This window comes from Octopus bimaculoides, chromosome 15 (genome assembly GCF_001194135.2).
Source record: "Octopus bimaculoides isolate UCB-OBI-ISO-001 chromosome 15, ASM119413v2, whole genome shotgun sequence".
In the NCBI taxonomy this organism is placed as follows: Eukaryota; Metazoa; Mollusca; class Cephalopoda; order Octopoda; family Octopodidae; genus Octopus; species Octopus bimaculoides.
This window is the reverse complement of record NC_068995.1, coordinates 14,974,227-14,988,668: the sequence shown is the minus strand read 5'-3', so window position 1 is coordinate 14,988,668 and position 14,442 is coordinate 14,974,227. Positions and strand designations below refer to the sequence as shown.

General features: G+C 36.1%; 1 protein-coding gene across 4 annotated transcripts in view; it reads left to right on the top strand.

Moving 5' to 3' along the window:
• Positions 1-1,439: 1,439 nt before the first annotated feature.
• LOC106876860 (myb-like protein Q) overlaps positions 1,440-14,442 on the top strand; it is a 69,784-nt gene continuing 56,781 nt past the window's right edge. For 2 of the 4 annotated variants that reach the window (XM_014925591.2, XM_052973189.1), the window contains exon 1: positions 1,440-1,617. The gene's annotated coding sequence lies outside the window, so the exon portion shown is untranslated. Of the gene's footprint in view, positions 1,618-1,658; positions 2,366-14,442 lie in introns of those variants that run through there. The other 2 variants (XM_014925590.2, XM_014925592.2) reach the window with 1 other exon arrangement.

The window sequence follows — 14,442 nt, the reverse complement described above, 5'->3', positions numbered from 1 at the left end:
AAGAAGAAACAAAATATTCAGACAAATACATAACAAAAACACCAGGACTTACAAATATATATAACATACAGAAAATTGTACTACTGGGCACTGCACACAGCCTACGCAAAACACTTTCAATACAGTAACCATAAGAGCATCACAGCAAACCACAGCACATACCCAAGGCACACAGAGCTGCGCTCGGTAGTGAAGTGAAAGCACGTTATAAAAATAAAACTACTGAATAATAATAATAATAATAATAATAATAATAATAAACACTCACACACATTTATACATGTGTATGTGTGTGTGTTACAGTCTCCTTGCCTTAAAATCATGTGATATGTTGTAAATGAGTGTCGCCATCATGGAAGTGGTATCCTTCTTCCAGTCTTCCATGAAAACATGTCTGGCCATGGAGAAATATTATCTTATTTGGAAGTGAGGGTTGATGACAGGAAAGGCATCCAGCCATAGAAAATTCGCATCAACACATTCCATCCAACTCAGGCAAGCATGGACATGTCTTATGTTAAAACAAGGATGAGGATATAGGAAATGAGTGTGGCAAAGATAGAGAGAGAAAGAAAGTGTTAGATGAAACTCATATGGAATTGGAAAAGAATTGGTTAAACAGTGAAGAGGGTGGTAGTAGTGGTGCTGTTTATGATATCCTGCTGCCAATTTTGGACTTTGTCTCAGGCCCTCAACCATAAATGTCTTTGTTCTTTGCTGTGTATGTTTAAATATTACATGTAAATTTTGTGACTGAAATATATGAATTTAACTGAAAATTGAGAAAAATGACACTAGCTAGAGCTGGAGATAATAAATGGTAACAGTATTGATGCTGACAATGATGATGATAATGTTGGTGTTTGGTAATGGCAGTTATAATGGTGACTGTTGGTGGTTATGATGATAATGGGATAGCAATGACATGATGATGGTAGCAGCATTGTAAAGGAAATGATGATGATGACGACGATGATGATGATGATAGCAGTGGTTATGTTAATGAAGCTGTGATGATGAGATAATGGAAAGGTTAAGGTGCATGTTTTATTGACAATGTAAAGTAAAATCTATATTTTGGTACTTAAATAACTGAAAAGGTAGAGGAAAGGCTAATCAAAAGAATTTATTTTTTTCTGCTGCTGTGGAATGATATTTTTTTTTATCTTTCTTTATGAATCAACTTTGAAAGGATAAAACTTGTAACTTTAAAGTCATACTTACTAATAATAAAATATTTAAATATTTAAAATGAATTTCATGGAATTTATTTCATTTTATTACACTAACTGAAAAAAAAAAAAAATTATCAATTTAACTTCATTTTTGGATATTTGTAATATTGAACTTTAAATTTTATTTTGAACATCAATACAAGATTAATTATCCAGTGAGAGTCACTTAAAGTTCCTTTAAAAAAGCTCGCTATTTTCATTAACAGTGGAATAATTCTTCTCTTCTAGTCGTAAGTCATAAAACTAGGCCTTCCTACTTTGAACGCAAGTTACCCTGGGTAAATAGTTCTAACTTCTTAATGGAATAATACACAACTGCCTTCTTGTAATCAGCCTTACTGAGGAAAAACAAAGCCAAAACGAAGACTAGCAGCAAGTTTTGGTGAGTATTTATACAAAACAATCTTCAGGTTACGGGATTTCGGGTAGCTGTTAAGAATAAACGAAGAATTTAATACATCAATGGTTAAATAACTCTGTGGATTCTCTAAAAATGAAAACGATTCCACCAAAGCACTACTAAATGGTGTCTGCACGGAATATATTGATTTAGATAGTGCGCTATGGGTGTGCTTGTTCTCATCGTTACCGAGTGAACGCGTTGAAGAATGATGCTGTGACTTGTAAAAAGGAATTAAGAAAAGCCTCACAGACATTTAATCAAAGACAATCAGTGTACATAACAGACCATAGAAGGGACATTACTTAAGTCTGCACCGCATTTCTTCGACTCTTTTTTTCGATGCCACTACACAACGACTGCTCCCTCAACCAACATAGCCTACATAGTTTTTCTCATTTGACATTTGCTGGAGCCAAACTGAATGACAGCAGTGTTTTTTTTCCGACACGCGGGAACGTAGTCTATCGCATAACAGAAAATGTGATCGCAGCAGGCATCGGGTCCGGAGTTGAACGTATTTTTCGTTCAGGATCACTGATCTCTCCCTAATTATATGAATTCAACAACTGGAAACAGTGCCCTCCTAGTAGACTGTTAATTCGTACACATACATACACATATATCATATATATATATATATATATATATATGAATTCACATGAGTGGATACTTTACACCGTAGCCAAACTCATTAAGTCATCTGTTTTCTAACAGCGTTACTGGACAGGTGAGTAACATATAGTTCTTCTAATACAGCTGGAAGGTAGTCTGGCCAAACACTTCAGATAACATCATCATACATCTTAGTTGGGGTACTTGCAGGCTGGCTTAGTCGCAGTCAGTCCAAATTTGGTGGGAATGCTTTTATATACATATCTCTGAACTTCACATCCATCCATGTACACAAGGCCAAAGCCCCAAAAAGTTATAATAATAATAGTAATAATGATGATCCTCTAAAGGTTAACATTAACAACAACTCCTTAAATTTTCACCCCACGAATATACAAGATGAAACACACACACCTACATACATATATAAATATATAAATTAAATATATATATATAAGAAAATGCACACAACACAAGAATGTTAAAGAAGAAAATCAAAACACAGAACAAGATAAAAGTTACACTTGGCATTTTTCTTTCTTTCTGTTTTTTTCTTTTTTGACAAGAAGGATTGTCAAAGTTGATGCTAGTCACATCCACAAAACTACTCACACAAGCCTTTGTTTTAAATATTTTACTAATAATGGCTATGTGTTTCCATTCTCTTATGGCGTTTGTTTTAAACTGTCTTGTTGCTCTAATACCTTATCCGTCTGATGTGTTTATTATTATTAAATTGTTTTTCTTTTCCTTGCTACATACTTTGGGCCCCCCTTTCGTTGACTTCCCTGTTTCTCTAGCTCACCCTCCCTTACGTAGGTATGTATGTATATATATATATATGTGTGTGTGTGTGTGTATATGTATGTGTATGTATGTTTGACTAGTGTGTGATAGTGTGGTTATGTTTGGTGACATAGAATGATAGACTGGGAGGGGACGAGAGGGGGAGATGGATAGATGAATAGTTTGATGGGGAGAGAGAGGAGATCGGTAGGTAGGTAGGTATAGGTAGGTAGGTAGATATAGATAAATAGATAGATAGATAGGGAGAACGGGATGGCTGGATTGATATAAAGAAAGAGAGATGGATGGCTAGATAGGTAAAAAGTGGGAGAGAGGCGAAGAAGAGATAAGTAGATAGATAGATAGATAGACACTGAAAGAGAGGGAGTGACAGTAGTCCCTGCCGGGCCAAATCAATGGCATGCCTCTCAGACTTGCTTACAAACATACACACACAGACGCAACACACACTTACACACGTGCATGTATATATGTATGTATGTTTATATAAACACATGTGTATTTGTGTATAATCCGAACTATAAATATACGCGTATCAAGTGTCTGTATAAGATGTGTATAGTAGCTGTTTGTTGTTTTATGCTGTTATGTCTATAGCTGTAATTATATATATTTTTGTTGTTATTGCTTAGCTCTGGGGTCAACTCTGATCAAGAGCGTTCCAGTCATGACTATCCCGTATTTTATTCGGACAGTATACCTAGGCTCACATTATCCAATGCATCATTTATTCTAGACGATAGGATGTCATTGGCTTGAGATTTGGCTGTTATTTCTCACAGGGTGAGCATCCACGTAGAAGGCTCCCTCATTATGTAAACCGTATAGTTAGATCTCTCTCTCTCTCTCTCTTTTCCCTCCTCTGTGTGTGTGTAATGTATGTATTGGTTTGTGTGAATCCCACCTGTCTTGTTGCTTGGAATTTTTCTTTGTTCGGTAATGTTAATGTATTTGTCTCTCTTTCAGTCTGCATTTGTCTTTCTCTCCCAAGCTCTGTTTGTCTTGCTCTCTTACACAAACATTCACACATACCTTATGTGTCTTTCCCTCTCTGTCTCTTTAACACACACACACACACACACACACACACACACACACACACACACACACACACACAATCCTGAATTTTTTTAAAATTCCAATCTGTCTCTATTTCCTTCTTTCATTCTTATAAATACATACAGAGAGAAAGAGAGAGAGAGAATGTGAAAGAATGAGCGAGAGATCAGAATTTTCGGATACCTTGATTTAACCAGAAAATCCATAAAGGTCTTTCACTGGCATGAAGAATAAATGGTAAATTGTGTGTATGTATGTGTGTTTGTGTGTAAAAATATACAACTTCCACTGCCACCCGAGGCAGAAAAACACAATAACAGAAATAAAATATAATTAAACAACAAGATCGAGTAATTCATTAACAGAATGAATGGATAAGCAGCTTGTTGTGACTTTGTTAGTAATAACAGGATATCAGATAGCTTCAGCCTCAGCACGCGCACGCACCCCGATGATGTAGTTTACATACCCGAGCATATTGTATACACACACATTCACATACATTATTCGCTGGCTTCAGTCAAAATACACATACTACAGATCTTACACAGATTTTATAAATAACACACGATGTACTTATCCATTGTACGCAAACCTATTATACATGTATGTATGTATGTGCGTGTGTTTGTGTATAAGCATATACAGACACATTAATTAGCATACGTTGATCTGAATTTACGTAATATTCATTGTGCACGTATTTTGTACACAGGTAGCGCATCTATTATATACACTCACTGATATTATACAGCCCCACTACTGTCTATTTTATCTACTATACGCAAATTGTAAGAATTTGTGTATAGTAGATAAAACACAAATATAACGTACCCTGTAGATTTTATTATGTATTAAGAAACACTCTACACGGTCATGTGTGTGCGCGCGTATGTGTGTGTATTTATTTATGTATGTATGTATATATATATATATAGATATATAGATAAACAGATATGCTCGTACACACAGTATCCTTGTAGATATTGCATAATACACTCACACATATATAATAGGTAACGTACTCATTGTGGACAATGTTATTCACACAAACATATTATGGGTATGCATGTAATTATAAATACATGTATATATGTGTGTGTATGTGTTTGATGAGAGATAGTCCTAAATATATTCATAATGTTGTTTAGCCCCAGGTCAGCTCAGTTATAGCTGCCTTCTGGCCAAAGGTGTTCCAGCCGTGACGACCGTTTTTTTTTTATCTATATACAAGAAACTCAGAGCCATATTACCCAGTCTGTCCTTCTTTAAGATGGTGTGGGGTGTGAGTCAAGGGATATTTTGCTGCTATTTCTAGCTGGTTGAGCGACCATTTAGCGGCTCCCTCTTTGGCTTGTCTTCATAATGTATTTATGTGTTCTGAGGCTATCAGCTATCTCTGTTGTAGATTTTGGGGAAAATTCTTGAAATTCAATGTCTCTGTTTTATTTCAATTTTAGAAAACCCGTCTTCTACCCTTTGACAATCTATAGAATTACCTTCTTCCCATAAAAATCGGCTGTATTTCGATAATTAGACAATATATTGGTGAACGCCAAGGTTTTAATATGGATGGATGAATGGATGGTGGCCGTTTTGTTGTTGGTATTGTGTTCTTGTTTCTCCCTCACTGCTTTTCCCTAAATATGTCTACATTGTTGTTGTGCATTTATTCATTTATTTATATATTTATTCATTATTATTATTTTGCTAATGTCGCCCAGCTTTTGAAACAAATACCATGTTGCGAGGGCCTCCATTCTTGTATGTATGTTCCATCTTCGCTATGGAAATGTTTTGGATAGTTTTTGATGTTTCGTCGAAGCCTTTCAGCTACCATTTTTAGAAACAGAAATTTAACAAACAAATACACCTACTACCTACCCGTGTGTGTGTTTCTATATATATATATATATATATATATATATATATAGTGTTTGTGTGTAAATTCATTAATAAATATATTTTGAAGAAATAACAAGGTGAGGAGTGATATTTAATGAATGAATGAATGGAAAAATGATTTTGTAATGAACTTTTAAGAAAAAAGCATTTAGTGTATGTATATATATATATACACACATGTGTGTGTGTGTATATATATTTATATATATACACATACATATGTGTGTGTGTACATATATATATGTATATATATAACGTCATGAATTGGTGAGGATACTGGCAGCTTGTCCAACAGATGACACGAAAAGGTAGTCCACCTCATATCCTCATTTAATCACAATGTTGGCTGCCCCACCCTCCACCAACACACTCTTGTAGTCATGGAACTCAAGATTAGCGGAAAATTTTAATTGGTTCTTTCGTGGCCTTCAAGGTGGGAATTTTTTTTTTTTCCTTTCCCAATAATAAATAACCATTGTAGTTAGACGATTTTCAGAAAACACTCTCTTAACAAAGAAAAAAAAAAATCCCATATAATAATAATAAATAGATAAATAAATTGGCACAAGACTGCTCAGAGCATTTACAGCAATAAGTATAAATATCAACAACAACACATGTAATATAGATTAAAAAAAAACGTCAATTGATTAATAATATTTATTTTGGTTGTCTCTGATAGAACGTAACTGTCTCTTGTGGAAGACTGATTATTTTGGAAATGTGAAACTTGCAATTATAAGAACAGAAAAGAAATAATAATTTATTGGGAATTATTGGTTAATAATTCACATTATGTGTCAGATTATCATTTTTGTTGTTTGTTGTAGGTTTTTTTTTATATTTTGGTAATTGTTATAAAATATTTATTTAAATGCAAATATTTTGAATAATTACAATTAAATGTAAGCACTGAACAATTTAGCATTTTAAATCTGCCAAAAAACTGTATGCCATAATAAGGACAGTTGGTATTTGCTCAAAGTGGCCACATACCCCAGCTTCGTTGAGACATTATTACATTGGAAAACCCCCCACCAAATCGCACAGGAAGTCACGTTTTTTTCTCATCTTAGTTTCATTATTTCACCATTTTTTCTATATGAATATTTTCAACATATCTATTATATAATAAGCCTGCAAGATTGTTATCCAATACTTTTGTCATTGGTGAAAACGTAAACTGCCATGGATGTTAAAGGATTAAAATAAAAATCCTTGTCTACAATATGTGACGCTTAGTATAAATTCTTTTACTGGTCAGGTGTTGTGTGGCCAATGTCATGCTGGGGCACTGTAATAAATGTGTGTGTATCATCATCATCATCATCGTTTAACGTCCGCTTTCCATGCTAGCATGGGTTGGATGATTTGACTGAGGACTGGCAAGCCAGAAGGCTACACCAGACTCCAATCTGATCTGGCAGAGTTTCTACAGCTGGATGCCCTTCCAAACGCCAACCACTCCGAGAGTGTAGTTGGTGCTTTTACATGCCACCGGCATGAGGGTCAGTCACATGGTACTGGTAACAGCCCCGCTCAAAATGGTGTTTTTTACGTGCCACCTGCACGAGAGCCAGTCCAGCAGCACTGGCAACAACCTCGCTCGAATGATTTTCTAACATGTCACCAACACAAGTGCTAGAAGGCAGTGTATCATATATATATATATATATATATCATAATATGTAATACACATACATAAAAAGCACTGGTGATGGTGCTATGTAAAAAGCACCCAGTGCACTTTGTAAAGTGGTTGGCTTTAGGAAGGGTATCCAACCGTAGAAAGCAAGCCAAAACTATGGAACCTCGTGCAACCCCTGACCTTGCTAGTTCCTGACAAGCTGTCCAACCCATACTAGCATTATAAATGGATATTAAGTGTTGATGATGGTGGTTGATGATAATGATACACTATTGGCAACAAATTTTCACTTCTTCACATGTGTTTCCCATTATTATTTATAGAAAGGGCATCCACACATGCATATTTATGTGTATGTGTGTGTTAAACAGTTTTTGCTCTCTGTTTTTTTTTTCTCACTCCATTTCCTTTCCTCTCAGCCTTTTCTGTTGAAGAGCATTGGCTTGAAACATCAAAGACTTTTCCATGCTTTCTTTGCGTCAAACTCTTTGTTCCCTCACCTGTCCTTGTCTTTGTCTTTTGTTTTTTGTACATTTGAACCATATATGTATGTAAATATGCTTTCGGTGCGAATGGTTTTTTTTATACGGCGCCGTTTTTACAATCCTGTAAATAATATTAATGGTATTTTTATATAAGCTTAAAGCTTATAGCGATCACCGTGCAATGACTAAGAAATAGTCTAATAAAGGGGCATATAAGCCCTCGACAGAAAAAAGAAGGCTTTCCTTCTATTTATTAGACTATTTTCTTTAGTCATTGCACAGTGATTGCCATAAGCTTTAAGCTTATATAAAAATACCATTATTATTATTTACAGATATATATATATATATATATATATGCGAGTAAAAATAAATACAAAAAAAGGGGTTTTGTATGATTGTGTATAGAGGAATATATTATTTTGTTTAAAAGAGTTCCAACACTGTCTGTTTTTTATGTTTTATTTATATTCCTGCAAAACCAATGTGGGATATAGAATATGGAATATACAATATATAATATAATATACAATATATAATATAAAATAAAAATGGATGGTACAATGAAATAAAGTATTGAATGTCTTATTGAATATATGGAATATGTCTTATTGAATAGATGAAATATTGAGTGTTCAATATAAAGGATTAAATATATAAAGGCGAATACGTATTTTCTATACCTTGTGGTATTTCATCATGGCCGGTATGACAGACTTTAATATATACACATACACACACACACACACACCTATGCTCCAACCACAGTATACAAATGTCTAAATTTTGAAAAACTCTTACCCATGCAAATATAAAATAAAGAAAAAAAAGATTTTTGTTTTTGTATTTGGTTTATAAGATCCTTGATGTGAAATTCAGTGTTGAAACATTCTGCTGTGTCTTGGGAGGGTCATTATGCCAATAATGCCTGCACTGGTTGTATTTTACTTCTTTATTTAAATTTGTCAATTGGTTAACCATTTTAACCACTTCGAAGATTTTTAAGTGGAACCCTTCCTCAGCCAAAGACTAATGCAGTCTTCAGTGCTCAATCCAGGTGAAGCGTACAGGCTAAGGGATCTGTGACCCCGAGATACCTGTTAAATGATACAAAAGGGTTTCCAGCATTGCAATTGATTTAGAAGAACTTGCAAAACCTCTGAGTGGTTCCTGCAGTTACTGCATGGGACAAAGCATGCTTAATTCTTTGACTAAAAAAACCCTTTAAGGACAGTGCTCCAGCATGGCCGTAGTCAAGTTGCTGAAGCACGTAAAAGAATAAAAGAAATACAGACATGTGCTACCTTAGGTACTCTTAGCAGAGTCTACTGTGTTCCAAGCCTTTTATCCAGATTTCTGGTTTGGTATACTTTCCTACTTCCTTCTGAAATGTTGTAACCAGTCTCAGAAATGTAACTGGTCACTGGCACTACCCCTCCTGATTTTGACAACCCTCTGCCAATTTTTAAAGAACATGTTTATATGTTTATAAAATTACTATTTTTAAATCTCACAATGCGAGATATTCAGCAATAGTACTTTGTAGTAAAGATTGTTTGCCAACATAACATGGCAGTCCTGGTTTAGGACTACTGTTGCTGTAATTTTGCCCCAGGAGACATTGTCTCTAGCTGGCTATACGACATGATCTGTGTCCTTATATTTTCAAACAAGGGAATCTAGCACCCCCACTCAGCTCAAAACAATATCTGTGTATCGCGATTTCTGGGTTATTTCTCTTCATCAGCACAAAATAATTGTTTAGCAAAATTCCCTTCGAAATGTATAGTTTTCAAGGTTTATATGATTTACATAGTAAATCATAGAAACTTGTTCTTTTTAAATATTTGGAAGATCCTTGTTAGAATATTGCTCAACTGGCTGAATGAAGAAATGACGGTAAATTCTGTCTGAAACAGAGTTTGAGCTCAATAGTGGGAAGAAGCACCATGTTCCGCTTCTGACATAGAACACAGCAAGGCATTATATTTAGTGGTCTTCGTTGTCTTCACAAAGACATTCAGCACAGGAAACTGGTTGGACCTTTGGCAAGTGCTGGGATGATAGTGGTGGGGGTTGAATACCAGTGTGATACATTCCTTACATAATGGTTTCAAATTTTGGCACAAGGCCAGCAATTTCAGGGAGGAGGTAAGTCGGTTACATCAACCCCTGTGCACAACTGGTACTTATTTTATCAACCCCGAAGGGATGAAAGGCAAAGTTGGCCTTAACGGAATTTGAGTTCAGAATGTGAAGACAGACAAAATGCTGCTAAGCATTTTGACTGGCATGCTAACGATTCTACCAGCTCGTTGCCTTATATTTCTTACATAATAGCATCACATCATACAGATGAACTCCAGGCCTGATCCTCCTCCTCATCATCATCCTCATCAATTAGTGTCCATATTTCCATCCTGTTATGAGTCAGTCTGATTGACAGGATCTGACAACCCAGAAAACTGTGCTAAGCACTAATGTTTTGGCATAGTTTCTATGGCCGGATGCCCTTCTTAATGCCAGTTCGATGTTATAGTGAGAGTCAAACAGGGAAGCGTGCTAGCACCAACACTGTTCTCATTTTATTTGACTGGTGTTTGAGGAAGCATTGTGTAGACAAAATCTGATGCTAACTAGGTGTAAACCCAGGCTACACATATGCTAGTGAGAGAAATGTTGTCTGCTGACCTTCTCTGAAGTGTTGAGTATATGCAGAACTTGTCTCCCTTATACAGCATATCTATGAAGTCTTTGGTTTGAAAATTAAGATCCAGAAGACTAAGTATCGAGAAGATTCCAGAATGAATTCTATTATAGGGCACACATCATCACCCTACGCCTGCCTCTATCCTCAAATATTTCTCAGAATATCAGCTTGCATTTTAGAAACACCAGCATCTGGGTTTGGGTTACATACAAGCGCTACTACTTCAAGGAAAAGCTTTCCAAAATTTAGGTGTTTCTTAGGAGTGTATGCACTTTATAGGCCATCAGTTATAATATATTCTGAGGTGTACGGGCTGCAGGATAGATTTTGGTGCAGGCTATGGAGCAGAGTTGGATACAATATGGGTGACAAGAAGAGGTGCAGTGGGTGAGTTGGGTGATCCTGAGTAGAGGTGGCATGAGATTAGCAAGGCCTGAGGAACAGAGAGAGAGGAGACAACAATCATCATCATCATCATTTAATGTCCGTTTTCCATGTTGGCATGAGTTGGACAGTTTGACAGGAGTTGGCTAGCCAGTGGGCTGCTTAAGATCCACTGTGTTTTGGCATGATTTCTAAAGCTGGATGCCCTTCCTAATGCCAACCACTTTACAGAGTGTACTGAGTGGATCTAGCACAGGTGTTACCAATATTTTACTCATTGTAATACACACTCACACACATACATACACACATACTCACATATGGACACACACACATGCACACGTGAGTGTGTGCATGTGTGTGTGTCTGAATATAGCATTTTTCTTATAACTTGTCTCTGTGTTGAACCTGTTATGATTGTTCACATTAACCTTAAGTGGAAGCAAATATACTTGATGTAGTGTATCACCACCACCAAAAACTTTTCCAGTCTATTGGAAATTTCACTTGTAATGAAGAGAAAAGTCATTTTCTTTATTGATAATTCTTGTCAGGAAAGGTAAGGGAGATGACTCCAGAATCTAAATTGATAAAACATTGAATTGGGGCATGCAGTAGAGAGTAAGTGTGATCTTTGAAAAAATATAGTAATACTTCCAAACATGTTTCAGTTTTATGAGACCTCCTCAGCTAAGCATTATCTTATTTGTATTTACCAGAACTTAGAATAACTGAAAGAATATGTTTATTCTGAGTGAATAAAAAGAAAAACAAAATAAGAGTATTCATTAAAAAGGCAATTTAAAATACTAACTTAGGAACAGTTGTCACAGACATCTTCTGCATGTAGAACATATAGTTAAGCAAGGGTGTACAGTTACAGTCTTGTAATTGTTCTTATTAAGGATATTGTTCCTGCTTTTCAGAATTATTTATCAACGAATAACCAATTTTGAAGGACTATTAGATTTCTTTCAATTGGTTTCAGCCAGAAGTTGTGGCCACTCTGAGGACTGCTACTAGTTCACAAAAACAATGTCTTGTAATATTTATTCTATATGTTAATATATTATATGATGTGTTTTTCTTTTTTGTGCTTTTGTTTTTTAAACCCATACCCTCTTCTCCAAATGTCTAAAATCTCAGGTGAGAGCCAGCATATTAAGCATAGTGCATGTGTTTGTAAAGTATATTTTATCGATGAAAATTTACATCTGGAAAATACAGTTATGGTTATTGTTGTTGTTGTTGTTGTTGTTCCTTAGCTCTGTCCCAATCAAGTTCACCAATGGTCAAAGGACATGTTTTTTTTTTCCATTCCATTCTTCCATTTTTGGGTCAGTAACATTGAAGAGAAGATTGGCTGTTATTCTTAGCAGGTTGATTAACCACAGAGAACATAGAAAGCCCTCTGGCATTGGCTTGAAGTTGGTGCATCTTGTATTCAGACAAATATTGTCATAGTTTCTGTGTTCAACATTCTAAGTTCAGATTCTTCCAAAGCCGTATTTGTCTTCAACACATGTAAAGTCATTGTTATTACTGTCTGTGTGGTTAAGAAGCTAGGCATGGCTGTGTGACTAAGAAACTCACGTGGGCCGACCAAAGCCTTGTGAGTGGATTTGGTAGACGGAAACTGAAAGAAGCCCGTCATATATATATATATATATATGTTTGTGTGTATGTGTTTGTCCCCCCCAATATCGTTTGACAACCAATGCTGGTGTGTTTATGTCCCTGTAACTTAGCGGTTCGGCAAGAGAGACCGATAGAATGAGTACTAGGCTTACAAAGAATAAGCCCTGGAGTTGATTTGCTCGACTAAAGGTGGTGCTCCAGCATGGCCACAGTCAAATGACTGAAAGAAGTAAAAGAATAAAAGAATACCAGATGAAATGCTTAGTGGCATTTCATCTGTCTTTATGTTCTGAGTTCAAATTCCACTGAGGTCTAATTTGCCTTTCATCCTTTCAAGGGGTCGATGTATTCAATTTCCCCTCCCCTCAAAAAGTGTTGGCCCCCGTGCCTAAATTTGAAACCATTATTTACATGCGTCCAAGTGGTGAATTGGTAGAATTCTCAGAGCGTCGGTATGAATGCTTTTTGGTATTTGTTCTGGTTCCTTGTTTTCTCAGTTCAAAGTCCTACCAAGGTCAACTTAGCAGCTCATCGCTCTGCAGTCGATAAAGCACCAGTCAAAATACTGGGGTTGTTTTAATGGACTAAACTTCAACCTTACTCTCTCAAGATTTCAGGCTTTGTGCTTATATTAGAAATCATTATTTCTTTTACTTGTTTCAGTCGTTACACTGTGCCCATGCTGGGGCAATGCCTTGAAGAGTCTTTAGTCAAATGAATTGATCCTAGTACTTAATTTACTTTTCTATTCTACATGTCTCCTTTGCTGAACTGCTAAGTTACAGGGATGTAAACACACCAACACTGGTTGTCAAACGGTTATCGGAAACAAGCACAGACACAAAAGTCACACACACATGAGAGTCTTCTTTCAGTTTCCGTCTACCAAATCCACTCACAAGACTTCGGTCGGCCCAAGGTTATAGCAGAAGACATTTGCCCGAGGTGTTCACACAATGGGACTGAACCCGGAACCATGTGGTTGGGAAGCAAGCTTCTTTGCCACACACAGTGGTGCCTGCGTCTATTTACCTGTGTTTCTGAAAAAAATATATATCTCGGTTGTTACTGACATTTTTAATTTGACATTCCTTTTCTTCACATTCCCTGTTTCTCTGACCTATTTTCCAATTTGACCATATAAGGTTTTGCTACACATCGCTCACTGCATTCCATTTATCTGTTCATTCAGCTTTCTTTTTATTTTTTTTACATGAATCTTGCTTGAAAGAATCTTCATCTCCTTGTTTTCTCTGTTTTCTCCTCTCCTCCAAATCCTCTTCAGCTATTCAACACCAGATCTTAGTTTGTCCCCAAACTGTATTGATCTCTTTTACACACACACACACACACACACTCTCTTTTATTCTTTTACTTGTTTCAGTCGTTTGACTGCGACCATGCTGGAGTACTGCCTGTTTTAGTCAAACAAATCAACTTCAGGACTTCTTCTTTGTAAGCCTAGTACTTATTCTATCAATCTCTTTTGTTGAACCACTAGATTACTGGGACGTAAACACACAAACGCCAGTTGTCAAGCGGTGATGGGGGGGGGG